This window comes from Felis catus, chromosome B1, assembly GCF_018350175.1.
Source record: "Felis catus isolate Fca126 chromosome B1, F.catus_Fca126_mat1.0, whole genome shotgun sequence".
Classification (NCBI taxonomy): Eukaryota; Metazoa; Chordata; class Mammalia; order Carnivora; family Felidae; genus Felis; species Felis catus.
Genome location: NC_058371.1, coordinates 79,512,196 through 79,522,590, shown reverse-complemented (window position 1 = coordinate 79,522,590; position 10,395 = coordinate 79,512,196). Strand labels below are relative to the sequence as shown.

General features: G+C 38.1%; 1 pseudogene; it reads right to left on the bottom strand.

The window, feature by feature from the left end:
• Positions 1–7,785: 7,785 nt before the first annotated feature.
• Positions 7,786–8,467, bottom strand: LOC123385225 (annotated as a pseudogene).
• Positions 8,468–10,395: the final 1,928 nt, after the last annotated feature.

The window sequence follows — 10,395 nt, the reverse complement described above, 5'->3', positions numbered from 1 at the left end:
ATGCAGTATAAAGGCAATGTAGGGAGTAGAAAAATTATTCCTGGCTTCACAAGAATTGTGAAGATTCTCTATTCTTTTGAATGAAGTGATTGCTATGTGATAAAGAATAGAATCCTATTGAATTACTTGTTGGAGAGAAAAAATATATAATTGGATCAACAACGCACTACCAGCCATGGACCACTGAAATTTACATTGATACATTCTCATTGCTAAATATTCCCAGTTTCTTCAATCTTTTTTACTTTACTACAGTTAGGATTTTATAATAGCCCCCTTCTTTTGCCCTGTGTGCAAAATACAAAAAACAATGGTGTATTTTGTCAAATGCTTTGTCTGCATCTATTGAGAGGATCATGTAGTTCTTGTCCTTTCTTTTATTAATGTGATGCATCACTTTGATTGTTTTGTGGATATCGAACCAGCCCTGCATCCCAGGTATAAATCCCACTTGGTCGTGGTGAATAATTCTTGTAATGTATTGTTGGATCCATTGACTAGTATCTTGTTGAGGATTTTTACATCCATGTTCATCAGGGAAATTGGTCTGTAGTTCTCCTTTTGAGTGGGGTTTTTGTCTGGTTTTGGAATTAAGGTAATGCTGGCTTCATAGAAAGATTTTGGAAGTTTCCTTCCATTTCTATTTTTTGAAACAGATTCAAAAGAATAGGTGTTAAGTCTTCTTCAAATGTTTGGTAGAATTCCCTTGGAAAGCCATCTAGCCCTGGACTCTTGTTTTTTGGGAGATTTTTTATTACTAACTCAATTTCTTTGCTGGTTATGGGTCTGCTCAAATTTTCTATTTCTTCTTGTTTCAGTTTTGGTAGTTTATATGTTTCTAGGAATTTGTCCATTTCTTCCAGATTGCCCAATTTATTGCAGTATAATTGCTCATAATATTCTCTTATTATTGTTTGTATTTCTGTGGTGTTGGTTGTGATCTCTCCTTGTTCATTCTTGATTTTATTTATTTTGGTCCTTTCCTTTTACTTTTTGGTCAAACTGGCTAGGGGGTTATCAATTTTATTAATTCTTTCAAAGAACCAGCTTCAGGTTTCATTGATCTGTTCTGTTGTTTTTAATTTTGATAGCATTGATTTCTGCTCTAATCTTTATTATTTCCTGTCTTCTGGTTTTGGGTTTTATTTGCTGTTCTTTTTCCAGCTCTTTAAAGTGTAAGGTTAGGTTGTATATCTGAGACCTTTCTTCCTTCTTTAGGAAGGCCTGGATTGCTCCATACTTCCCTCTTATGATTGCCTTTGCTGCATCCCAGAGGTTTGGGGCTGTGGTGTTATCATTTTCATTGGCTTCCATGTACTTTTTAATTTCCTCTTTAATTCCTTGGTTAGGCCATTCATTCTTTAGTAGGATGTTCTTTAGTTTCTAAGTATTTGTTGTCTTTCCAATTTTTTTCTTGTGGTTGATTTTGAGTTTCATAGCGTTGTGGTCTGAAAATATGCACAGTATGATGCCAATCTTTTTGTACTTGTTGAGGGCTGATTTGTGTCCCAGTATGTGATCTATTCTGGAGAATGTTCCATGTGCACCCAAGGAGAATGTGTATTCTGCTGCTTTAGGATGAAATTTTCTGAATATATCTGTTAGATTCATCTGGTCCAGTGTGTCATTCAAAGCCATTGTTTCCTTGTTGATTTTTGGTTTAGATGATCTATCTATTGCTGTAAGTGGGGTGTTGAAGCCCCATACTATCATGGTATTATTATCAATGAGTTCCTGTATGTTTGTGACTAATTGATTTATATATTTGGGTTCTCCACGTTTGGGGCATAGATGTTTAAAATTGTTAGGTCTTCTTGGTGGATAGACCCTTTAATTATGATATAATGCCCTTCTTCATTACTTGCTACAGTCTTTATTTTAAAATCTAGACTGTCTGATATAAGTATGGCTAGTCTGGCTTTCTTTTGGCAACCATTAGCATGATAGATGGTTCTCCATCCCCTTGCTTTCAATCTGAAGGTGTCTTTAGGTCTAAAGAGGGTCTCTTGTAAACAGCATATAGATGGATCTTGTTTTCTCATCCATCCTGTTACTCTATGTATTTTGATTGGAGCATTTAGTCCATTGACATTTAGAGTGAGTACTGAAAGATACAAATGTATTGCCATTGTGTTGCCTGTAGAGTTGGAGTCTCTGGTAGTGTTCTCCTGTCTTTTCTAGTCTTTGTTGCTTTGTTACTTTTTTGTTTTGTTTCATCTTTTCTCCCCTCAGAGAGTCCCCCTTAAAATTTCTGGCAGCGCTGGTTTAGTGATCACAAATTCCTTTAGTTTTTGTTTGGGAAACTTTTCATCTCTCTATTTTCAATGACAGCCTTGCTGGATAAAGAATTCTTGGCTGCATATTTTTTTCTGAATCAGCACGTTGAATACATCCTGCTACTCCTTTTTGGCCTGCCAAGTTTCTGTGGATAGGTCTGTTGCAAACCTGATATGTCTTCCCTTGTAGGTTAAGGACTTTTTTTTCCTTTGCTGCTTTCATGATTCTCTCTTTGTCTGTATATTTTGTGAATTTGACTATGATATGCCTCGCTGATGGTCGGTTTTTGTTTAATCTAATGGGAGTCCTCTGTGCTTCCTGGATTTTGATGTCTGTGTCTTTCCCCAGTTAGGAAAGTTTTCCACTATGATTTGCTCACATAAACTTTCTACCCCTTTTTCTCTCTCTTCATTTTCTGGGACCCCTATGATTCGGATATTATTCCTTTTTAATGAGTCACAGAGTTTTCTAATTGTTATATCGTGCTCTTGTGCCTTAGTCTCCCTCTTTTTTTCTGCTTCATTTTTCTACATAAGTTTGTCCTCTGTATTGCTGATTGGCTGCTCTGCTTCATCCATCCTTGCCACTGTGGCATCCATTCAAAATTGCAGCTCAGTTATGGCATTTTTAATTTTGTCCTGCCTAAATTTTACTTCCTTTATATCCACAGAAAGAGATTCTATTTTATTTTCCAACCCCAGCTAGTATTATTATTATCATGATTCTAAATTCTGGTTCAGACATCTTGCTTGTATCTCTGTTGATTAGATCCCTGGCTGTCATTTCTTTCTGTTCTTTCTTTTGGGGTGAATTCCTTCGTATTGTCATTTTGGAGGAAGAAAAATAATAAAATTAAACTTAAAAAGAACAAAAAAAATCAGCTAAAGGATGCTAGATCCTAGGTGTGTTATCATCTGATTGTTGAAAAAAAGCTTGATAGAATAGAAGGAAAAGGGAAAGAAAAGAAAAGAAAAGGAAAACATTTGAAAATTTTAAAAAAATGACTACAATAGGGGTGCCTGGGTGGCTCAGTCGATTAAGTGACAGACTTTGGCTCAGGTCATGATCTCACAGCTTGTGGGCTTGAGCCCCATTTCGCGCTCTGTGCTGACAACTCAGAGCCTGGAGCCTACTTTGGATTCTGTGTCTCCCTCTCTCTCTGCTCCTCCCCTGCTTGCACTCTCTCTCTCTCAAAAATAAACATTAAAAAAATTTATTAAATGAATACAATAAAATAGAATAAAATGAAATGAAAGTAAAATAGAATAAAATTTTCAAAAAAGTAAAAAATATCGTTGAAAAAATTCAATAATAATCTTTTTTATTAAAAAGGAAAATAAAAATATTTTTCCCCTCTGTATTCAACAATAAGAAACGAAAAGAAAAAGAAAAAAATTGAATAGATGGACTGACGAATGGAATGGAATATGATTGAAATTACATCCAGTTTCCCCTAGAAGTCAAACTATGAAGCACTTTATAGTCTGTAAACTAAGCAGGCAGAGAGACTTGTGGTGTTCCTCTAGAGCATGGTTGGTCCAGTTGAATGGGGCTTGGTGTAATGACTCCATTCTCCATTAGATGGCCCTGCTTTGTTTACCGGGGCTATATCTTGTGGCACATGTATGCATGTATGCATATGCATGAGAGAGGTGAAAATGGTGTCACCCAGGTACCCAGTGTCTGGTATCAGAATTCTGTGCTCTTGCCAACCAGCAATCAAGCACCCCTCCTTTGTCTCTGACTTTCATCCACTCCCTGCTTCTACCCTGTTAGTAACCAAGTCGTCAGCCTGCCAGGTGGCACCTCCCTCCTGAGTTTTATCTTAGATGGGGCTATGTTTCCAAACCCCTCACTTTTGAGGCCCTGTGGCTTTAACCTGCTCAGACCCTCTGTAGGAGGGTCTTGCCAAACAATATCCAGGACTAGCCCACCCCCAGGAATATTCACATGACCGCACCACTGAAGATGCCCAGAGACTGGGGCCAGGTGCCAGTCCACCCCAGAAAAGCTTCATGCAATTGCATAGCAGAGGCCTTTCAGGGATTATGGTAAATTGCAATACACATCTGGTGTCTGGCTTCACCATTTCTTAATGTCCTTGTTCCAACACGAGCAAACATGGCCGTTCTCCAGGGTCCTCTGGGACCTTTGCCTATGGGGAGGCCACACACAAATGTCCTCTCAGGAAGGAACTACCTCCCTGTGTGGCCCTCGGACCCCTTGGACCTCACTTTCTGCTCCTGGAGATTCGCCCTTCCCACCAGAGCTCCACCAGGTATTGAGCTGCAGAGTTTCAGACTCTGCTCCCCTGTTCATAGTCTTAATGGTATCTAAACCCTCTTCTTTCTCCCTTGTTAATTCCCTTAGGGTGTTTTCAGTCTTTCTCTTTCTCTCCAGCCGCTTTTGGGGTAGGGGAAAATGCGTTTCCAGTACTCTACCCCCTGTCTCCATCCTCTCTCTAAAAGCAAAAACAGCTCTTTACCCTCCGCAGCTTCTCTCTTTCCCAGTTCACTTCTCCATGCCATGTACCTGCTGACTTCTGTGGTTCAAGTTATGTAGATTGTTGAGTTGATCCTCAGATCAATTTTCTAGGTGTACAAGATGGTTTGGTGTTGATCCAGCTGTATTTCAGGGATGAGAGGTGCAAAAAACTTCCATGCTGCTCCACCAGCTTGGTCCCTCCCTATATTTCTTTGATTTCTTATGATCTCCCATCTATAACTCTATCTTAGCACTTACCCAATTATATAAGTGAAATGATATGTTTGTCCTTCTGACTAAAAAGTGAGTTCTAGGCCTTAGGAAGTATACCCTTATTCATTCCTTATCTCCAGCATTCAGATAGTGACTAGAACTTAAAAAGCAATTAAATGTGTGGTAATCTAAGCTAAGGGCAATAGTAGGAAGATCAGAGAAAGGATGATTTGGAAGATGTGTAGAGAACAGAATCTAATCAACTTGAAACAGTTATATGATAGGAGTACCAAAGACATAAGGAAAGGGGAGAATGCCAAAACTTTTTAGCTATAGGGACTTGGATACATGATGGTGCTGGTAACCAGCATAGGCAGTTCAGGCAACAACAACAACAACAACAACAACAACCAGAATTGAAGAAAAAGACATGAGTTTAATGGCTGTATGTGAGATATCAATCAGTATCAAGTGAAGATGTCCAGTGACCAGGTAAGAAACTATTTAGAGCTCACAAGCAAGATCTGGTCTAGAATTATATTTGGAGGTTTTAATTCTACTGGTAGGTTGAGTTATGTAAGTGGTTATTATTCTACATGGAAAGTGTGCAGAGGGTAGAAGTGCCCAAATAAAAATGTTGAATGAGAAGAGAACAGCCAAGACTCTGATTGGGAGAATTCTCTGAAATTAATAGTGGAGGAAAATAAAATCCTGGGTAAGATGTATTGTTTTTTAGACAAGCACTATTCGAAGGAATGGTTTATAAATAAGACCAGAGTCTTTCCAAAATCCAATTGGGCCAATAGCATATAGAATAGATAAATATAAGGAATATGAATGGCATATTTTTCTCAACATATTGGTATAAACTCCTCTTCAGATTTCTTTTGGTTTGTGAAAATAGGTACTAATGTAGGTCTTTTCTAAAAGCAGAGTGATGGAACACAGACTTTTGGAAAACGGGGAATATTCTTCAGTTTATGCCATTTCAGCTTACACAGCTTTCATAGGAACATTCTGCTTTCAGATAGTAGCAGGAAGCTATATTATAATTCATCTTTATGAGGAGTTTTTGTAACTTACTGAAAGTGAGAGTTGGAAAGTTGGAATTTATTGGTGTTTCTCCAGGGAAGTCTATTGAATGCATTAAGTAACTTAATGTTTAAGTGATTTAATATTTCACCAGCCAGCATCTCCCCTCTTTTTCTGGGAACTGCTTATACTTGTCAACTTTCACTGAGTTATGCTATATAACAAACAACTGGGAGTTGTGGTTTACAAAACAAAGTACCTCCTTGCTTATATTACGTATAGATCATAAGTTGCCTACAGTGTTGCTTCAGGCTTTTAGAAGACTCTGCTGTGCATCGTGTCTTGTCTCATCCTGATTCCAGGCTGAAGAAGACCTGCCCATTCTCATGGCAGGGATGGGGGAAAGCTGCTACTAAATCACAATGCCTCTTCTTTTTTTTTTTTTTTTTTAAGTTTGTTTGCTTGTTTGTTTGTTTAATCTCTAGGCCCAAGGTGGGGCTTGAAATCATGACTCTGAGACCAAGAGTCACACACCCTTATGACTGAGCCAGCCAGGCACCCCTAAAATCACAATACTTCTCTTTTTTTTTTAATTTTTTTAACGTTTATTTATTTTTGAGAGACGGAGACACAGAGCATGAACAGGGGAGGGGCCGAGAGATAGAGAGACACAGAATCTGAAGCAGGCTTCAGGCTCTCAGCTGTCCGCACAGAACCCGACGCAGGGCTCGAACTCACAAACCGCGAGATCATGACCTGAGCCGAAGTTGGACGCTCAACCTACTGAGCCACCCAGGCACCCCAAAATCACAATACTTCTTAAAGCTTCTGCACAAGTGTGTTGTATGTCATGTCCTTTCACTTCATTGGCTAGAAGATACCATATGACTAAGCTCAACCTTGATGGATTGGGGATATATACTCTTAACAAGGAAAGGGACACTTCAAGTCACATATACATATACATGGAAAGGGAGGAGCAAATAAATAATACAATTGGCCACATTATTCCTCTGTCAGCTTAAACATTGTGGCTTTTGTGGGAAAATGCCCATGTTCCTACATATTCCCAGTTTTTTTACCACAATTGATTTCGTCAGAGTTGAGCATATAACTAATTCAAACAGAACCCTTCTACTTTCTAACAAGAATTGAGAAAAAAATTTTAAAAAAGAATCTCCAGTAGCCACATTATAAAATGTAGTGCGTAGGAGGAGTTGTCAGTGACCATATTCTTCAACAAGTGAAGAAAACCAGGCTGTAGTGGCAGGGAACAGAGTTGACACACAGAATAAAGTTAAACAAGGATGGGGAGAAAGTTATGGCATCTCTGCTCTTTCTATGGTTTGGTTGTCCATCCATTCCTTGGATTCTGTAAATTATGACGTTTTTCTTTTTGTCTAAGGTAAAATGGAATTGGTTTTTGTCATTTGTAGTGATATCATGGTTCATGGATGTGTGTAATTTGATTAATCCTAACACAAATACTTTTAGGCAGGTACTGTAATTAACATTTCACAAATGATCAGAGTTAGGGATGGAAGTTCTTTCTGATACCCTGTCTAGAAGAAATATTTTACAAGAACACCCATCTACATTATTCTACACTATGCTCACCAAGCAATTCTTTGTCCTGGTTTCTTCCAAGGGCACTAATATACTGGGAAACTGTGCCCCCCCCGCCCCCAAAAAATGGACTGATGTTGGTTATCTTGCCAGAAATAGTTTGTATTATGAAATAACAAATTGATACTATGATTTATAAATTAAGGGGTTTTTTTACTGACTTGGGTTGGTGTAAGTCATTTCTGAGAATTTGCATTCACTATTTTTTAACATAACCTCAAGATTTTATTGTCTTCATAATGTAACAAAATATGAGGCCTCAAACTGAATCATTTGGCCCTTTCTCTTCTTATCTCCTCCCAGTTCAAAATGTTTGCATCTCTTCATAACCAGCATTCTCTTAGACCTGTAGTTGGGCTCAACATATTCAAGCCTCAGCACAATCTTCTTTGTAGTTTTAGACTTTTTCTGGAAAATCAGCTTAGTCTGCCCACCAAAGCCACTCTGCTTCCTGTCATAATGCCACTTTCCCTGGGCATAAAGAGAATATTTGCTTTTCTTGTACTTTCTTGTAAGGTTGGTACTTGCCACACTTCTTGCAGAAAGTCCGCAGGTTTTAGGAACGTTCACCATGTTTGTAAGAGCACTATCAGCATAGAAAGTAAGTTAACTATTTAGAATTTAAGAATCTGAAAATTGAAGATCATCTTAGAGGTGAAATTTATCAGGATCTGATCTTGCCTAGAACACCTGTACTGCTTATTTTTGGACAAGTACTTACTGCACAGCCACCATAAACTTGGATTTTTCAAGATGCTGAAAGATAGAAATTCTATAAAGAACTGACTTCTGGACACAAAACTGAACTTTCTGATCAGTTAAATCTCAAAAAGATCTAAAAGATGTATTAGTCACCCACGTTGTGTTTAGCCCTTGACTAGCTACTATCGGGGTTAAAAATGACCTGAGGTGATATCAGTGAAAATAGCACAGTAGTATACTCCAAATTTCACCCCCCCCCCATAAAGGAAATGAAAAATGGGCAAAAACGTCAGAATCAACTTTTTTGTAATTTTGGAAATTAGCAAAAGGCCTGTAGCAACTTGTCAAATACTCAGGAGAAATGGCTGTTTTTTATTAAAGAACTATAAAATTTATGGTGTTTTAACCTATGCCAGCCCCATCCCTTGCTCCTCAGATCAGTGGTAGCTGTAAAAATAACAGTCTGCATTCCTGATACCAGAGGGAGCAAAACATACCTCATAAGCAAAGAATTGTAATTCATTGCCGTTCACCCTTGAACAATATAGGCTTGAACTGCATGGGACCACTTACATGCACATTTTTTTTCAATAAATACAGTACAGTATAAATGTATTCTTATTATGATTTTTTCTTTTTTTAAGTTTTATTTATTTTTTGAGAAAGACAGTGTGAGCAGGAGAGGGGCAGAGTGGTGGTGGGGACAGAGGATCCAAAGGGGGCTCTGCACTGACAGGCTGACAGCAGCAAGCCTGATGCAGGTCTTGAACTCAAGAACCGCAGATCATGACCTCAGCTGAAGTCAGACGCTCAACCAACTGAGCCACTCAGGCACCCCTTCATTATGATTTTCTTAATTTTTTTTTTGCTTACTTTGTTGTAAGAATATAGTATATAATACATATACAAAATATAGGTTAATTGACTGTTTATGTTACTGGTAAGGCTTATGGTCAGCAGTAGTAGGCTATTAGTAGTTACGTTTTGGGGGAATCAAAAGTTATAACTGGATTCCCAACGGGGAGATGGAGGGGTTCACCATCCCTAACCCCCATGTTGTTCAAGGGTCAACTGTATTTGTTCTAAACTGTCTGTTGGCTCCCTCAAATATAGGCTTGTCTTTATTTTGCTTAACTCCAAACTAGCCTCAGGCTAAAGCTCCTTCCCACAGGGCATTTATTGAAAACATTTACAGTATAATGTCTTAGGTTGCTGCTCCTGCTGTGATAGATAATAGCTGGGGTAAATAATAGATTAATCAGAAAGGCTGGGCTGTGAGTGTCCTGTAAGCTTACAAAGCTGAAAATCTAAAAGGCTAAATGCATGCTCAGGGAAGTGTGGATGCTCAGGAAAGATTCAAGAAAGCCCTAAACTCACTCCCTCCTGACTTTGAGGTTCTAAGAAAGAAGGAAGTGATGGCTAAGGCAGAGTTGTAAAGTGACTGGTGAATGTTGAATGCATGCCACAACAAATATACATAGGTTCTCTCCAAAGACTGGGATATCTTTTGGTTCCAAGTATTTAAGAAAATCTGTGGCCAATCATTAGGTGACCACTAAGCTACCATAACAGATACTTCAGGGGCTACATACAACAAAGAACAGACTGCAGAATTAGTTCAGAAAAGTCACTAAACAGGTGCCTGGCTAATTCAGTTGATAGGGCATGCAACTCTTGATCTCTGGGTTGTAAGTTTGAGTGTTGGGTGTAGAGATTACTTAAAAATAAAATTTAAAAAAAAATTAAAAAAGAAAGTCACTAAACAAAAAATAACAACTACAATAAATGATAATATCAACAAATCCTAGGGAATGGAGAGTTAATATAATCATTATCACCCAAAGTCTGTATTTACATTAAGGTTCATTCCTGGTGTTGTACATTCTATGACTTTTGACATATGTTTAATGACATATATCTTCCATTATAATATCATACAGAATAGCTTCACTGCCCTAAAAAAAAATTTTTTTTTAAAGTTTTAAGTAATCTCTACACCCAGTGTAGAGCTCCAACTCACAATGCTGAGATCAAGAGTTGCATGCTCCACTGACTGATGCA